Source organism: Coregonus lavaretus, assembly GCF_964263955.1.
Source record: "Coregonus lavaretus genome assembly, contig: HAP1_SCAFFOLD_102, whole genome shotgun sequence".
Taxonomy (NCBI): Eukaryota; Metazoa; Chordata; class Actinopteri; order Salmoniformes; family Salmonidae; genus Coregonus; species Coregonus lavaretus.
The window spans coordinates 385,781-401,531 of NW_028159396.1; positions in this window are offsets into that span (position 1 = coordinate 385,781).

Here is a 15,751-nt window from a genome sequence, read left to right on the forward strand (position 1 = left end):
TCAGGCGAGGTTAACTAGATGTTTATCTCTAGTCTACGGACCTTTTAGATCAGGGAGGTAGAGGACCGAGACGTTATATTCCAACATGTCATCCTCTGCCTAAAGTCAAAAGACAAAATGGAGAATAGAGAACATGTGACTCCAACTTCACTTCCGTTCGACTGAAAAATTGGACTTCTGCCAACATACAAATAATAATACAGCAGTAGGCTTCTGTTTAGCTCATTTTCAAAAGTTACCGTCCGATATCATTTTAACATTCCTCCTTTGTTCAATCATGTTGTCTGGTGTTCTACTCTGCACGGAGCGTAAAGTCACAAGAGAAAAGAGCCAGGCTCCGCCTTCACTTCCGTTCAACTGAAACGTTGGGATTCCGCCAACATACAAATAATACTCCAGTCGTGGGAAGCCTTCTGCTTTTAGTAGCTCATTTTCTAAAGTTAACGCAGTTTCTCTGGACCCCGCAAGGTTGGACTTTGGGCCTCTATATATAAAATAACATTGAATGTTTCAGCCAGATATCCACTCACAAACCGATCGCTGTGCATCGTGCTGAAATAGAGACATGTCTATGCGGCTGCGTGCCTAATTAATCGATTATAGTGTTCCTGTGGTGCAAGAGAATGTAAAGCTTTGCTTTATTGGTAGGCCTCTATTTGGTCGTCATTTTCTCATGTTAAACATTTTAGTCATTTAGCAGACGATCTTATCCAGAGCGACTTACAGTTAGTGAGTGAATATTTTTTATTTATTTTTTCATACTGGCCCCCGTGGGAATCGAACCCACAACCATGGTGTTGCAAACGACATGCTCTACCAACTGAGCTACACGGGGCCAAACATTTCACGAAATCTATACATGGTGTTGTAATGCTGCAATTTTATAGCCTGCTGGCTGGTGGTAATAATGTCATTTATTGTTCAGTAATTAAAACTGGACATTCAAACATTGCAGATTTTAAAATAAATTGTCCATGCATACTAATCAGCTACCAATTGATGTTTTAAATAATATACAACTGTCCTGTAGCTGCTACCTGAACCTGCATGACATGAACCCTCCTTGTGCTCTCTCCAAGCTTGGATGGAATGCTGTTGTGCATAAATCTATTTAAATTAAATAAAGAAAAATCTCATTTACATACACTACCGGTCAAAAGTTTTAGAACACCTACTCATTCAAGGGTTTTTCTTAATTTTTACTATGTTCTACATTGTAGAATAATAGTGAAGACGTCAAAACTATGAAATAACACATATGGAATCATGTAGTAACCAAAAAAGTATTTGTATACTTAATTTGCTAATAAATTCATACAATGTGATTTTCTGGATTTTTTTTTCTCATTTTGTCTGTCATAGCTGAGGTGTACCTATGATGAAAATTACAGGCCTCTCTCATCTTTTTAAGTGGGAGAACTTGCACAATTGGTGGCTGACTAAATACTTTTTTTCCCACTGTAGCTGCTACCTGAACCTACATGACATGATCCCTCCTTGTGCTCTCTCCCAACTTGGATAGAATGCTGTTGTGTGTAAATCTATTTAAATTAAATACAGAAAAATCGAATAATAGTGAAGACATAAAACTATGAAATAACACATATGGAATCATGTAGTAACCAAAAAAGTATTTGTATTCATTAGGGATCCCCATTAGCTGCTCCCAAGGCAGCAGCTACTCTTCCTGGGGTCAAAAAAATATTTGTGATTCTTCAAATAGCCACCCTTTGCCTTGATGACAGCTTTGCACACTCTTGACAATCTCTCAACCAGCTTCATGACGTAGTCACCTGGAATGCATTTCAATAAACAGGTGTGCCTTCTTCAAAGTTAATTTGTAGAATTTCTTTCCTTCTTAATGCGTTTGATTCAATCAGTTTTGTTGTGACAAGGTAAGGGGGGGTATACAGAAGATAGCCATATTTGGTAAAAGACCAAGTCCATATTATGGCAAGAACAGCTCACATAAGCAAAGAGAAACGACAGTCCATCATTACTTTAAGACATGAAGGTTAGTCACTCTGGAAAATTTCACCATGTGTATTTTCCACCGTAGAGCATGGAGGAGGAGGTGTTATGGTGTGGGGGTGCTTGGCTGGTGACACTGTCTCTATTTATTTAGATTTCATGGCACACTTAACCAGCATTGCTACCACAGAATTCTGTTGCGATACGCCATTCCATCTGGATTGGGCTTAGTGGGACTATCATTTGTTTTTCAACAGGACAATGACCCAACACACCTCCAGGGTGTGTAAGGGCTATGTTACCAAGAAGGAGAGTGATGTAGTGCTGCATCAGATGACCTGGCCTCCACAATCCCCCGACCTAAAACAAATTAAGATGGTTTTGGATGAGTCGGACCGCAGAGTGAAGGAAAAGCAGCCAACAAGTGCTCAGCATATGTGGGAACTCCTTCAAGACTGTTGGAAAAGCATTCCAGGTGAAGCTGGTAGACAGAATGGCAAGAGTGTGCAAAGCCGTCATCAAGGCAAAGGGTGGCTATTTGAAGAATCTCAAATATAAAACATGTTTTGAATTGTTTAACACTTTTTTGGTTACTACATGATTCCATATGTGTTATTTCATAGTTTTGATGTCTTCACTATTAGTCTACAATGTAGAAAATAGTCAAAATAAAGAAAAACCCTTGAATGAGTAGGTGTTCTAAAACCTTTGACCGGTAGTGTAAGTATTCACACCAGAGTCAATACTTTATAGAAGCACCTTTTAGCAGCAGTTACAGCTGAGTCTTTCTGGGTAAGTCTCTAAGAGCTTTCTAAACCTGGATTGTGCAAAATTTCCCCATTATTATTTTACAAATTCTTCACGCTCCGTCAAATTGGTTGTTGATCATTGCTAGACAACAGTGGCCGTAAATGCCGTTTAAGATGAGGGAGGACCATTATTTATTTTTTAATGAGCATGGCCTCATTTCTATTACAGCATGTTGGATGACTGTCATTCATATTCCATTCACCCAGTTCAATGTAACATCGATAGGTTTAGGCTACTATATGATACTCAAATTTTCCCTATATCCATCATGAGGTTGCTACAACCTAGTCTATGAATGAAAGTTTACAACGTAGGTGACATACGGACAGTGACTCAATACCGCCTTGCACACTCTTGCCTGCAAATAACTTATCTAGGGTGTAATAATTTGTCCAACAGTTGCAAACAAGAGTTTCTAAAGGTCAAATTCAGATATGTTTATATGTTTGAGCCGGGTGTTTGAGTAACTCAACTAGCCAGCTAGCTAACATAGCATCCCTCTGTTGGAGCAGGGTGTTTGAGTAACTAAACTAGCCAGCTAGCTAACATAGCATCCCTCTGTTGGAGCAGGATGTTTGAGTAACTAAACTAGCCAGCTAGCTAACATAGCATCCCTCTGTTGGAGCAGGGTGTTTCAGTAACTAAACTAGCCAGCTAGCTAACATTGCATCACTCTGTTGGAGCAGCGTGTTTGAGTAACTAAACTAGCCAGCTAGCTTGATGGGAGTTGTGCTATCGTACAGAGTGCTGTTGAGGCTACTGTAGACCTTCATTGCAAAACAGTGTGTTTTAATCAATTATTTGGTGACAGGTGAATATATTTAGTATAGTTTTATCTATAAAGGATGACTTTTTCAATGTTTTACCATTTTTATGAAATTCACTGAGGAGGATGGTTCTCATCCCTTTCCTACTCAGAGGAGCCTCCACTGCTAGACAAACATTTTCAGGTCTTGCCATAGATTTTCAAGTAGATTTAAGTCAAAATTGTAACTCGGCCACTCAGGAACATTCATTATCTTCTTGGTAAGCAACTCCAGCGTAGATTTGGCCTTGTGTTTTAGGTTATTGTCCTGCTGAAAGGTGAATGCATCTCCCAGTGTCTGATGGAAGCAGACTGAACCAGGTTTCCCTCTAGGATTTTGCCTGTGCTTAGCAACATTCCATTTATTTTTATCCTGAAAAACTCCCCAGTCCTTAATGATGCAGCCACCACTAAGCTTGAACTTTTGAAAAGTGGTAGTCAGTAATGTGTTCGATTGGATTTGCCCCTAACATAACACTTTGTATTCAGGACAAAAAGTTAATTGCTTTGCCACATTTTTTTGCATTATTACTTTAGTTCCTTGTTGCAAACAGGATGCATGTTTTGGAATATTTTTATTATGTACAGGCTTCATTCTTTTCACTCTGTCATTTAGGTTAGTATTGTGGAGTAACTACAATGTTGTTGATCCATTCTCAGTTTTCTCCTATCACAGCCATTAAACTCTGTAACTGTTTAAAAGTCAGCATTAGTCTCATTGTGAAATCCCTGAATGGTTTCCTTCCTCTCCGGCAACTGAGTTAGGAAGGATGTCTCTATCTTTGTAGAGGCTGGGTATATTGATACACCATCCAAAGTGTAATGAATGAAGGAATATTCAATGTCGTCTACCCATAGGTGCCCTTCCTTGCGAGGCATTGGAAAACTTCCCTGGTCTTTGTGGTTGAATCTCTCCGGCAACGTTAGTTGTGTGTTATTCATCATGTTAGAGAACAGCTATTAGTTGTACAATAATCCATGGGGTTGAGTGTCTTGTTGTTTCAATTCAATAACATCATAGAGATTTCAATCAGATCAGTCTATCTTACCTTATAGGCCTAACTAAAATATTAGGGATCTAATAACACCATAGAGAATCAAATCAAGCTTTATTTATACAGCACATTTCAGACATGGAATGGAACACAATGTGCTTCACAGGAAAAAAAAATAATAAAAACAATTAAAATAAAACTAAATATTTACTACACAAATTATTTACTACACAAATATAAGAGGATAAAAAACTAAAGAATTACAATAAAAAATGCACGACTAAAAAGCACCCTGAGGAAAAGCACCACTAAAAAGGTGTGTTTTAAGATCTATTTTTTCGAATGCCACAGTTTCGTTCCCCCTCAGGTTCTCTGGCTATTCCAGAGGCTGGGAGGCATAGTAACTAAAGGCTGCCTCTCCATGCCTCTTGGTCCTAGGCTTTGAGATAGTTAAAAAGGCCAGTGACACTGCAGGCCTTTTCTCTAATCAGAGCTTTCTGCCTCTCCCCAAGACAAAACTCACTGCTGTTAATCAGATATCCATCCTCCTCATCCCCTTTCACTGTGACAGTCATCTCCCCCTCCTCCCCTTTCACTGTGACAGTCATCTCCCCCTCCTCTCCTTTCACTGTGACAGTCATCTCCCCCTCCTCCCCTTTCACTGTGACAGTCATCTCCCCCTCCTCTCCTTTCACTGTGACAGTCATATCCCCCTCCTCCCCTTTCACTGTGACAGTCATCTCCCCCTCCTCCCCTTTCACTGTGACAGTCATCTCCCCCTCCTCCCCTTTCACTGTGACAGTCATCTCCCCCTCCTCCCCTTTCACTGTGACAGTCATCTCCCCCTCCTCTCCTTTCACGGTGACAGTCATATCCCCCTCCTCCCCTTTCACTGTGATATCCTCCTCTTCCTCTTTCACAACAATGTTCAGCCCCAGAGCTTCTTTCTCCAACCAGCACACATCTTCTTTTGTACGGGGCGAGTAGCTTATTGAGCTCCTGGTTGTGGACGTTAGTTGGCTAGCTGGTTAATTAGCATTAGCGCAGTGCTAGGCTATCTCAACAAGCTAGCTGAATAACAACATATATATATGACTAGTAAGCACACAGACTGTGTGTTTATAACCCTGCCACAAAATGGTAAAAATAGCGCCAATGTATTGGTTTGTATGTTTGTTGTGTTTAAAACTAGCCTAGCACTACGCTAATGCTATCTTAACAAGCTAGCTGACTGACAACATATACAGTTGAAGTCGGAAGTTTACATACACCTTAGTCAAATGCATTTAAACTCAGTTTTTCACAATTCCTGTCATTTAATCCTAGTACAAATTCCGTCTTAGGTCAGTTAGGATCACCACTTCATTTTAAGAATGTGAAATGTCAGAATAATAGTAGAGAGAATGATTTATTTCAGCTTTTATTTCTTTCATCACATTCCCAGTGGGTCAGAGGTTTACATACACTCAATTAGTATTTACTAACATTGCCTTTAAATTGTTTAACTTTGGTCTAACGTTAAGGGTAGCCTTCCATAAGCACCACCAGTGCAGAGCTTGCTCAGGAACGGCAGTAGACAGGTGTGAGTGCATCTGCACGCACAGTGAGGCGAAGACTTTTGGAGGATGGCCTGGTGTCAGGAAGGGCAGCGAGGAAGCCACTACTCTCCAGGAAAAACATCAGGGACAGACTGATATTCTACAAAAGGTACAGGGATTGAACTGCTGAGGACTAGGGTAAAGTCATTTTCTCTGATGAACCACCTTTCCGATTGTTTGGGGCATCCGGAAAAAAGCTTGTCCGGACAAGACAAGGTGAGCGCTACCATTAGTCCTGTGTCATGCCAACAGTAAAGCATCCTGAGACCATTCGTGTGTGGGGTTGCTACTCAGCCAAGGGAGTGGGCTCACTCACAATTTTGCCTAAGAACACAGCCATGAATAAAGAATGGTACCAACACATCCTCAGAGAGCATCTTCTCCCAACCATCCAAGAACAGTTTGGTGACGAACAATACCTTTTCCAGCATGAAGGAGCACCTTGCCATAAGGCAAAAGTGATAACTAAGTGGCTCCGGGAACAAAACATCGAAATGTTGGGTCCATGGGCCAGGAAACTCCCCAGACCTTAATCCCATTGAGAACTTGTGGTCAATCCTCAAGAGGCGGGTGGACAAACAAAAACCCACCAATTCTGACAAACTCCAAGCACTGATTAGGCAAGAACGGGCTGCCATCAGTCAGGATGTGGCCCAGAAGTTAATTGACAGCATGCCATTGCAGAGGTCTTGAAATAGAAGGGTGAACACTGCAAATATTAACTCATTGCATGAACTTAACGTTATTGTCAATAAAAGCCTTTGACACTTATGGAATGCTTGTAATTATACTTCAGTATACCATAGTAACATCTGAGAAAAATATCTAAAAACACTGAAGCAGCAAACTTTGTGGTTTGTTTGTTTGCTAGCAAGCTACCGAGGCGGCTGATGAGTCCGTGTTGTTGTTGAAAAAGCGTCCTGTCCACTGGAGGAAACAGCTCTTGAAAGACTCACATCGTCCTCTGCTGACTGGAGTGGGTAACGCAGTTTGGGAAAATATTCACTACACTGTGTTCAATCTGCCAAACAATATCATGTCATTTCAAAATAAGGTGAGTTGGATGGTAGACGGGGTTGATCATGGTGAGTTGGATGGTAATAATAATAATAATATGCCATTTAGCAGACGCTTTTATCCAAAGCGACTTACAGTCATGCATGCATACATTTTTTGTGTATGGGTGGTCCCGGGGATCGAACCCACTACCTTGGCGTTACAAGCGCCGTGCTCTACCAGCTGAGCTACAGAGGACCACTAGACAGGGTTGATCATGGTGAGTTGGATGGTAGACAGGGTTGATCATGGTGAGTTGGATGGTAGACAGGGTTGATCATGGTGATGGTGAGTTGGCTGGTAGACAGGGTTGATCATGAGGATGGTGAATTGTCCTCAGACATAGTTATCAGTCTTCAGATCCCTCTAGCTTGCTCGCTAAGCAAACCAAATAAATCGACTTGCCAACATTTCTGTAAACTCCTGGTATCATAGCATCTGTCAACAGACTGTGGGACGGCAGCGACTTAAGGGACTTTTCTGACCACATCCCAACTAGTCAACATGTTAAACGGACCCTTGCCTTAACCCTAACAATAGACTTGCAGAGAGAGGGGGAGGAGCTACCGCACTGCTTTCTCTGAGCTGACCAATCCTGTTGTTGGGAAACACCCACACCATTCTGTTGTTGGGGTACGTACGCCCACACCATTCAAACACAGACTATTTCACTCACATTGCAATTAATAGAAATCTGGAAATAATGGATAGTTACAGTTATCAGAGGGTGGACCCCTTGTTGACAGTACATCAAATTACACTAAGGAAGGCCACATTAAGAACGCTTGAGGTGGCAAAACTCACCCTGTAGGGCTTCTCTCCGGTGTGTGTACACTAGTCTACCATTAACTGGATTGAGCTACCAAATGTGGAAAGGTTACCCAACAGTGTGGTGTTTTCTCTTGTGTAAAGCCAGGCTTCCTGACTGAGTGAATCTCAGCCCACAGTCAGTGGTAAGGCTTCTCTCCTGTGTGTATTCTCCTGTGTAGTACAAGTCCACGTGAAGTGGTTAAGCTCATTCCACAGTCTGAGCAGTGATAAGGCTTCTCTCCTGTGTGTATTCTCTTGTGTACAGCCAGGTTTCCTGACAGAGTGAATCTCTTCCCACACTGATCACAACCAAAAGGCTTCTCTCCTGTGTGTATTCTCTTGTGTTCAGCCAGGTTTCCTGACTTAGTGAATCTCTTCCCACACTGATAACAGCTATAAGGCTTCTCTCCAGTGTGTATTCTCTGGTGAACTTTTAAATCCCCTGAAGTAGTACAACTATGCCCACAGTCTGAGCAGTGGTAAGGCTTCTCTCCTGTGTGTATTCTCTTGTGTTCAGCCAGGCTTCCTGACTTAGTGAATCTCTTCCCACATTGATCACAACCAAAAGGCTTCTCTCCTGTGTGTATTCTCTTGTGTACAACCAGGCTTCCTGACTGAGTGAATCTCTTCCCACACTGATCACAGCTATAAGGCTTCTCTCCAGTGTGTGTTCGCTGGTGATCTTTTAAATCCCCTGAAGTAGTCCAACTCATTCCACAGTGTGAGCAGTGATAAGGCTTCTCTCCTGTGTGTATTCTCCTGTGTACTAGAAGTCCGTTTGAAGTGGTTAAGCTCATTCCACAGTCTGAGCAGTGGTAAGGTTTCTCTCCTGTGTGTATTCTCTTGTGTAACTCCAGGCTTCCTGAATGAGTGAATCTCTTCCCACACTGATCACAACCAAAAGGCTTCTCTCCTGTGTGTATTATCTTGTGTACAGCCAGGTTTCCTGACTTAGTGAATCTCTTCCCACATTGATCACAGCTAGAAGGTTTCTCTCCTGTGTGTATTCTCTTGTGTAAAGCCAGGTGTCCTAACTGAGTGAAACTCTTCCCACACTGATCACAGCTATAAGGTTTCTCTCCTGTGTGTATTCTCTTGTGTGTATTAAGATTTGTTGAAGAGGTAAAACTCTTTCCACAGTCAAAGCAGCAGTGAGGTTTCTTCCCTGTAAGTCTCTGCTGGTGTTTCTTGAGGTGTTCTGATCTGGAGAGACTCTTCTCTGCCTCATCAGCATCATGATGTTGGTTAGCCTCCCCAAAGTGCAACGGACCGCTCATCTTTCTTGCTGTTTCAAGTTCAGCAGCCATACCTCTCCTCTCCTAGTTCAGCAGCCATACCTCTCCTCTCCTAGTTCAGCAGCCATACCTCTCCTGTCCTAGTTCAGCAGCCATACCTCTCCTCTCCTGTCCTAGTTCAGCAGCCATACCTCTCCTCTCCTAGTTCAGCAGCCATACCTCTCCTCTCCTAGTTCAGCAGCCATACCTCTCCTGTCCTAGTTCAGCAGCCATACCTCTCCTGTCCTGTCCTAGTTCAGCAGCCATACCTCTCCTCTCCTAGTTCAGCAGCCATACCTCTCCTGTCCTAGTTCAGCAGCCATACCTCTCCTCTCCTCTCCTATTTCAGCAGCCATACCTCTCCTCTCCTAGTTCAGCAGCCATACCTCTCCTTTCCTAGTTCAGCAGCCATACCTCTCCTGTCCTAGTTCAGCAGCCATACCTCTCCTCTCCTAGTTCAGCAGCAATAACTCTCCTCTCCTGGTTCAGCAGCCATACCTCTCCTCTCCTAGTTGGGCGTGCCAGATCAGGTGAGCGTTTGGTCTCAATTAAATAGAGTAGTCTATATATGAATGGACGGAAAAGCAGAGCAGTTATCTTCCCAAGGAAATGAACTTCCTAAATATTATTAGGCTATACAGTTCCTATGGAAAGTCTACACCCACTATAACTTTTTTCACATTTTGTTGCTTTAAAAAGTGGGATTGAAATAGATTTGATTATAATTTTTCGTAAATCATCTACACAAAATAATGTGAAAGTAAAAACAAAATTCTACAAATTTGTACAAACAAATACAAAACAATAACTAAAATAGTAATTGTGTGATATGAATGACTAACCTTTCCTCTGTTAATAATGATGTTGTGTATGGTGTATTAAGCCACCCAGACACGTCAAAGATGTTCACAATAATCCACAATAATGACCACCTGCAACCCTGTACATGTGACTATTCACAATAATCCCCAATAATGACTACCTGCAACCCTGTACATTTGACTATTCGCAATAATCCACAATAATGACCTGCAACCCTGTACATGTGACTAGTTTTTCATACTGGCCCCCCATGGGAATCGAACCCACAACCCTGCCGTTGCAAACGCCATGCTCTACCAACTGAGCTACATCCCTGCTGGCCATTCCCTCCCCTACCCTGGACGACGCTGTGCAGTGCAGTGCGATGCAGTGCCTTAGACCACAGTGACCACCTGCAACCCTGTACATGTGACTATTCACAATAATCCACAATAATGACCTAAATGACAGAGTGAAAGGAGAATATAAATATTTCAGATCTTGTTTGAAGGAAAAGGATAGCTTGCTTAGTTTTTAGCAAGCTGCTAGTGGAGTAGCCTACAGCCAACTGCCAAGCTGCTAGTAGAGTAGCCTACAGCCAACTGGTAAGCTGCTAGTGGAGTAGCCTACAGCCAACTGGCAAGCTGCTAGTGGAGTAGCCTACAGCCAACTGGCAAGCTGCTAGTGGAGTAGCCTACAGCCAACTGGTAAGCTGCTAGTGGAGTAGCCTACAGCCAACTGGCAAGCTGCTAGTAGAGTAGCCTACAGCCAACTGGTAAGCTGCTAGTGGAGTAGCCTACAGCCAACTGGCAAGCTGCTAGTGGAGTAGCCTACAGCCAACTGGTAAGCTGCTAGTGGAGTAGCCTACAGTCAACTGGCAAGCTGCTAGTGGAGTAGCCTACAGCCAACTGGCAAGATGCTAGTGGAGTAGCCTACAGCCAACTGGCAAGCTCCAACTAGCTGCATTGTACCGATAAGTCATTGGTAGTGCATTATTGTTTGCTTTCCACGATTGGAAATGCATTGTATTGCATGAGGAAGTGTTATTACGGTAATTAGCAACTGTTTTGCATTGGATTGTTGGGTATTGTGCATGCAGCTGTGTAGCGTTGTCATGACTTGCTATTTATGAATTGTCCATGTTTGTAAAGCGGTGCAGTAGCCTGTATTCTTGCTGCAAGACGGCCGTGCGTGGCTGCAAATACATTGTGGGTAAATGTACTATCGATTATTATCGATCCTGTGTTATCAGCAAGCGAAAATAGTTGTGCCCCCTTAGTCATTTCTGATGCCCCTTTGCCGAGTTCATCCTGCCGCCGGGCCTGGCTACGAGTAACCAGCTAAACTACAAAAATTATTTTCCAAAAGTCAAGGACCATTAAATACGCGCAGTGTAAAAGCAGAAAGTAGGCCACAAAGACCCGTTATAAAAATTATTAAATTAATCTAAACTCACCTGATTCATTGTAGAAACGTGTGTTTATGGTCGATTGCAGAGTTCAGGCGAAGTTAACTAGATGTTTATCTCTAGTCTACGGACCTTTTAGATCAGGGAGGTAGAGGACCGAGACGTTATATTTCAACATTTGACTCTCTGCCTAAAGTCAGAAGACAAAATGGAGAATAGAGAACATGTGACTCCACCTTCACTTCCGTTCGACTGAAAAATGGGACTTCCGCCAACATACAAATAATAATACAGCAGGAGGCTTCTGTTTAGCTCATTTTCAAAAGTTACCGTCTGACATCATTTTAACATTCCTCCTTTGTTCAATCATGTTGTCTGGTGTTCTACTCTGCAAGGAGCGTAAAGTCACAAGAGAAAAGAGCCAGGCTCCGCCTTCACTTCCGTTCAACTGAAACGTTGGGATTCGGCCAACATACAATTCTTTTTTATTTTTTTATTTTATTTAATGTTTATTTAACCAGGTAAGCCAGTTGAGAACAAGTTCTCATTTACAACTGCGACCTGGCCAAGATAAAGCAAAGCAGTGCGATAAAAACAATAACCCAGAGTTACATATGGGGTAAAACAAAACATAAAGTCAAAAATACAACAGAAAATATATATACAGTGTGTGCAAATGTAATAAGTTATGGAGATAAGGCAATAAATAGGCCATAGTGCAAAATAATTACAATTAGTATTAACACTGGAATGATAGATGTGCAAGAGATGATGTGCAAATAGAGATACTGGGGTGCAAATGAGCAAAATAAATAACAATATGGGGATGAGGTAGTTGGGTGGGCTAATTTCAGATGGGCTGTGTACAGGTGCAGTGATCGGTAAGGTGCTCTGACAACTGATGCTTAAAGTTAGTGAGGGAGATAAGAGTCTCCAGCTTCAGAGATTTTTGCAATTTGTTCCAGTCATTGGCAGCAGAGAACTGGAAGGAATTGCGGCCAAAGGAGATGTTGGCTTTGGGGATGACCAGTGAGATATACCTGCTGGAGCGCAGACTACGGGTGGGTGTTGCTATGGTGACCAATGAGCTAAGATAAGGCGGGGATTTGCCTAGCAGTGATTTATAGATGGCCTGGAGCCAGTGGGTTTGGCGACGAATATGTAGTGAGGACCAGCCAACAAGAGCGTACAGGTCACAGTGGTGGGTAGTGTATGGGGCTTTGGAGACAAAACGGATGGCACTGTGATAGACTACATCCAATTTGCTGAGTAGAGTGTTGGAGGCTATTTTGTAAATGACATCGCCAAAGTCAAGGATCGGTAGGATAGTCAGTTTTACGAGGGCATGTTTGGCAGCATGAGTGAAGGAGGCTTTGTTGCGAAATAGGAAACCGATTCTAGATTTAACATTGGATTGGAGATGCTTAATGTGAGTCTGGAAGGAGAGTTTACAGTCTAATGTTAATGAAAATGGATTAGTGACGTACTAGTGGCAGACATGACAAAATGTTTACAATCCAATTTTACTTCAAAGTTAACTGTAATATAGAATAAGTAATTATATTAACCCATATTTTAATATGGAGATCGTATGGTAAGCAACGGTCATCACACTGGATTCATGATTTACTAAAAACATATCAAGCTCATTTAGATCGTCCTGTGTGTGTATCATGACCGTAAACACATCTTGTTTTGACAATTTAACATTTCCTAAACAGCACCAAGGTTAGGCTACTGCAACCTCTGCAGCCTCACTCTACCCGTGATATCAAAGTCATTTTTATAAGGTGCGAAAATAAAATTAACGATTTGGTATCATTTTGATTATGAAAGATTGAATAAGTTTGGCTCAAACTGTTTGCTTGGAATGATTTGTAGCTATCGTTTCTGTCGGAGCATTAGAGAGCATCCGACTCAGTTTCCCTCCCAGAAAACACGCGGTACAGTTACATGGTATCTATTCGGTAAGAAAATTCAGGCGGAAACAGAAGGGTGGGTGTCTTGACCACGTTTTGCGAATGACGGATCACTTGACCGCAGTCTTTAAGACGACACATTAGTTCAACAACTACAGAGTTTGTGCCACTGTTTTTAAAATACTACTTACTGGTGTTAATCAGCTCTCCAGTCTCCTCTTCTTCCTCCAATGTGACAGTAATCTCCCCCTCCTTCACTCCAAAAACTGCATCCTCCTCTTTCACTCTAAAAGCTTCTTCCTCTTCTTTCACTGTAACTTCTTCCTCTTCTTTCACTGTAACAGCTTCACCCTCTACTTCTGTTTTAACTGTGACATCCTCCTCTTCCTCCTCTTCTTTCACTGTAACGTCTTTCTCTGTCCAGCAGACCTCCTCTTCTTTAGCAGGAGGAGAGTAGCTTAGTGAGCTCATGGTCGGGGATGTTATCTAGCTAGTTAGCATTAGCCTAGTGTTACATTAGCCAGATAGCTAATAACGTAAATATGAAATCAAATGGAGTAACTGGTAAATACACAGACAGTGTGTTTAAAACACTGATGTTAATATACACAAAAATGGTCTAAAGAGCTTCAATGTTTTGGATTTATGTTGGCTAGCAAGCTACCAAGGCGGCTGAATTGTTGTTGTTGAAAAAGCGTCCCGTCCCGTCCCGTCCACTAGAATATACGTCACGCAAGAATCATCACCTGAAAGACTCACATCGCCATCTGCTGACTGGAGTGGGTAACACAGTTGAACAAAAACTATATTCTGGCAAACAATGTAAACAAATAATTGGTAAATAACCAGTTCTCTTACTGCTTACAGATAATAATTTCCTCCACGCAGATGTAGAAGCTGAATAGGGATTTGTATATTATTTACATTTACATTTTCGTCATTTAGCAGACGCTCTTATCCAGAGCGACTTACAAATTGTCATCACAGTCATATTGGCACTGAAAGGTATAGATAGTTAGACATAGAGCTGTAACATCCTGCTAAGTGACCAATAAAGGAGCTGCTATAGAAGGAGAAGGGATGTTATTGGTGCCAGAAGCAGACTCAGTCAAGACCAGCCAATAGGCTACAGATGTGACTTGGCTGTTCAATAGTTACATTTGGTGCATTACCCCCCCCCCCCCTTCCCCTGTACTGCTGTTTGGAAGCAGGTTGAGACTAGGTGAGCCATGCATTGAGTCTGGATTTTGAAAACCTTAAGAAATGTTTTGTGAATCCATATTATAAATAAATCCTGTCATAATCAAATCAAATTTTATTGGCCACATGCGCCAAATACAACAGGTGCAGACATTACAGTGAAATGCTTACTCACAGCCCTTAACCAACAGTGCATTTATTTTTTATAAAAAAGTAAAATAAAACAAAAAAAAATTGTTGAGAAAAAAAAGAGCAGAAGTAAAATAAAATAACAGTAGGGAAGCTATATATACAGGGGGGTACCGGTGCAGAGTCAATGTGCGGGGGCACCGGCTAGTTGAGGTAGTTGAAGTAATATGTACATGTGGGTAGAGTTAAAGTGACTATGCATAAATAATTAACAGAGTAGCAGCAGCGTAAAAAGATGGGGTGGGTGGGGGGGCAGTGCAAATAGTCCGGGTAGCCATGATTAGCTGTTCAGGAGTCTTATGGCTTGGGGGTAGAAGCTGTTGAGAAGCCTTTTGGACCTAGACTTGGCGCTCCGGTACTGCTTGCCATGCGGTAGCAGAGAGAACAGCCTATGACTTGGGTGGCTGGAGTCTTTGACAATTTTGAGGGCCTTCCTCTGACACCGCCTGGTATAGAGGTCCTGGATGGCAGGAAGCTTGGCCCCAGTGATGTACTGGGCCGTACGCACTACCCTCTGTCGTGCCTTGCAGTCGGAGGCCAAGCAGTTGCCATACCAGGCAGTGATGCAACCAGTCAGGATGCTTTCGGTGATGCAGCTGTAGAATTTTTTGAGGATCTGATAGTAAACCATTTTATGAATAAACCCTTTTATGACAAAGTTGAAGTCGGAAGTTTACATATACTTAGGTTGGAGTCATTCAAACTCGTTTTTCAACCACTCCACTAATTTCTTGTTAACAAACTATAATTTTGGCAAGTCGGTTAGGACATCTACTTTGACATGCATGACACAAGTAATTTTTCCAACAATGGTTTACAGACAGATTATTTCACTTATAATTCACTGTATCACAATTCCAGTGGGTCAGAAGTTTACATACACTAAGTTGACTGTGCCTTTAAACAGCTTGGAAG